This window comes from Papio anubis, chromosome 10 (genome assembly GCF_008728515.1).
Source record: "Papio anubis isolate 15944 chromosome 10, Panubis1.0, whole genome shotgun sequence".
Taxonomy (NCBI): Eukaryota; Metazoa; Chordata; class Mammalia; order Primates; family Cercopithecidae; genus Papio; species Papio anubis.
The window spans coordinates 123,471,712-123,475,055 of record NC_044985.1 but is presented as its reverse complement, the minus strand read 5'-3'; positions in this window follow the sequence as shown (position 1 = coordinate 123,475,055).

The following is a 3,344-nucleotide window of genomic DNA, read 5'->3' as shown; positions in this document are numbered from 1 at the left end:
CTACATGGGGATTTTTTGGGAACGTTCCTGTCAGGGTGAGAGAGGGTGTCTTGTTCCAAATCAGAAGTTCACACAGCCCACCTGTGTTGTCACCCACCTTGGTGTGACCTTGGCTGTCTGCCAGCTGTGATGGTGGACACTGGGATGGGCTGACCAGACACCCTTCTGGGACAGCATGTAGAATCACTGGCACTGCAGGGGTGGCCTCCGCTGCAGAGAGTGGCCTCGCCCAAGGGCACATCCTCCTGGGCCCTCCAAATCCAACGCCTGGCCAATGAGGGGTATAAAGGCCCAGCCACCTCAGTCCAACTCAGCGCATCCCTGGGGGCGGGGGTCACTGTAGCCCCAGCTCCCGTGAGGCCAAGGCTTGTGTGGGGCCTCCTACGGCTGGATTTCTGCCTCTGCTGGGCCAGCTTCCTTCCCCCATCCATGGGGTCACACGCCTCAGTTCACAGCCTGCATGCCACACTCCCTGCCAGTGTTGGGTTCCCGGACCAGCCTCAGTTCGGCCTCACGAGCACCACGCAGATGCACTGAGGCTCCCCAGCATCTGCACCAGAGACTCCAAGCTTTTCCAGGGAAAAAAATGCCACCCACCCACCCCACAATCCCACGGCCACTTTCCCGCCTGCCTCCATCACCTGGGCCAGAGGGCATCTTGCCACAAAGATCCCATGGCTCAGAATCCTTTTCACCTGGGCAGCCCCGTCCATGCATCAGTGCAGGCTTCTGGTTCCCTGGGTGTGCAGGTAAGACTGTCCCTACCACTCACTACCCCCCAGCCCAGCTCCACCCTCCCCTCCTAGAAAATGGGGATGGTAGTGTCATCCCATGATGTTTCTGGAAGAATCCAGTGAGCTGAGCCAGTGTGCCTTCTCTCAGAAAGCACGCCCTGATGATGGCTGCAAATGCTGTTATGACAGGGGGCGGAACAAGGGCACCCACCGACCGCAGGCCTGTCCATGCCTGCTGGACCCAGAACCAAGGCATCCCAAGCCCCAGCCCAGTGATCCCCTTCATTCTTTCATTCGCTCAACAAATGCTCATAAGTACCTGCCATATGCAGGGCATAATTCCAGCTCCTGCAGACAGAGCCCCGACCCCCTGGAGCTTATTCTAGTGAGGAGGGCAGATGAGAACCCGGCGAACATGCAGTATCCCATCAGATTGGCACAAAGAGGGACATCAAGGCACCAGGGCAGGGAAAGTCTCCAGGAGGGGGCTCCGCAAGGCATAGGGAGGAGGCAGGTGCGACCTGGGCGTGTTGGAAGAGGTGGGGGCATGCGTGGACGGTGCAGAATGAGCAGAGAGAAGGGGAGGGGTTGGAACCTGTGGCCCTCAGGGGCCTCCCAGGCTCCAGACAGGTCTGGGCTGCTGTCAGTGGGGAGAACCAGGTCAGCGGCTTATCCAGTCGTGAAAACACACCTGTGTCCATGTGTCCAGCCCCGCATCTGGTGCTGTCAGTGGGGAGAACCAGGTCAGCGGCTTATCCAGTCGTGAAAACACACCTGTATCCGTGTGTCCAGCCCCGCATCTGGTACTTGGGGTCTGAATCCGGGCTGGCGGAGCAGGGAAGACAGTGCACATCCCTTCCTCAGGTAGGAGCATGGGCAGTGGCTGTGGCCAGAGGTCCCAGCTCTCATAGGAGCCACACCCTCTGGATGGGGCTGGCTGGGTGGTTGGGTCCCTGGCAGGAGGGCAGGGACCAACCCCAACCATGGCCCCACAATGTCCACATGCTCTGGGCCCTGCAGCTCAGCAACACTCAGGACTGCCCCATGGAAATCCACCTGCTATGGAGACGTGTGGGAGGGAAGGGAAGAGGAGGAGAGGCCTGAGGGAGGGACCGTCCTGCAGAAGGGCCACGCGGCAGGAGAGAGAAACAAGGGACCCCTGACAAGAAAGTCCTTCCCATCCGCCCAGAGCTCCCTGGATAACTGGAGGGAGGCAACTTGTTGGAGTTGGGGTTGGAGGATCGGGGCTTAGATCCCAGGAGACTTGACTGTCAGGAGTCAGTGAGTCTGAGCCTCCCCTCAGTAGTAAGATGGGAACCGTGTCTGCCGTACCTGTCACACAGGGGCAGCGGCGGGTGGCCGCGGTGGGGGTGGGGGTGGGGGGCAATAACAAGGTTGGTGACATCACACCCCGCCTGTCAGTGCACCTTTTCCCTTCCAGAGCAGGTCACCGAGATGAAGCACACCCCTTTAGCTCTCCTTGCCCTTGGCTGATGCCTGCGGCACCCTGGGCTGTGTGCCCTCGGAAAGAGAAGCTGCTCTTGTGTTTTCAGGGGTGTGCTCTAAACACGGGTGTGGCCCTCATGCTCTGAAAGAAGTGAACCAATTCCCACAAGAGCTCTGAGACCCAGAAACATTCACAGCAGGATACAGAAGGGTCCACCCTTCAGAAACTCGGCAGATGCAAAGCGCTCTCCAGCAACTTGTAGGGCAAGCCATCCTGGACGGACGTCAGATCTGGGCAGCTATCGTGCCACAGTAAGAACCTAGGTCTTGGAGTCCAAGGAAAGGGGTTAAGGCCCAACTCTAAGACTTCCTGGCCAGGGGACGGTGAGCAAAGAGCAAGGTCTCTGGCCTTCCATCTGCCACCCTGTGAAAGGAGACGAGGTGCTTCCTCCACCAGCTGCTATGAAGATTAAATGGATCATGGGGGTAAAATGCTTTGTACACTGTGACATGGGGATGTTGTTGTTAAACACACTGCCCCTGCCACCAGGGGCCCGAAATTGAAATCTCAAGAGCATGAAATGTCATCTAAGAGGCAGGATAGGAGGAAGTGTGTTCTGCTCAATCCAAAGATGGCTGAGGAGCAGAGCCTCCATGCCTGAGGAGGGCTGCTGGAGAAGCCAAGGGCCTGGACAGAGCCCTCCCTGTGGCCTGGAAGAGGAGCCCATTCTGCCTCCAGGTCCTGTGTTGGGGGATGGCCCTCGGCACAAGAACCATGCCTAACACACGGGATCTCAATTGTTGGATGCATGAAGAATAGGTCTTGTTTTCTGAAAGGTCTCGGGCCCAGCATAGGAGGTCGCCCTGTAGGGGCTACAGGACCATCTGATGGAGACCATCTTCTGTCAGAAGGAGCCTGATGCATATGTGAGTCCCCACACCCTCACTCCCAGCACCAAGGTACAAGGAATAGCAAGTCTGAAACAGGAGAGGACAGCCAGGGATCTCAGCCACGTCTCCCTGCAGCCAGTATGGGCACAGCTGACGAAGCATGCATGTGATCTGGAAGCAGCTGGGTAGAAAAATCACAAAGAGCGTTGGCCCTTCATAAGTACGAAACCAAGAGATCTCATGCCCATCAACTCACTGCTTATCTCTTGGTAT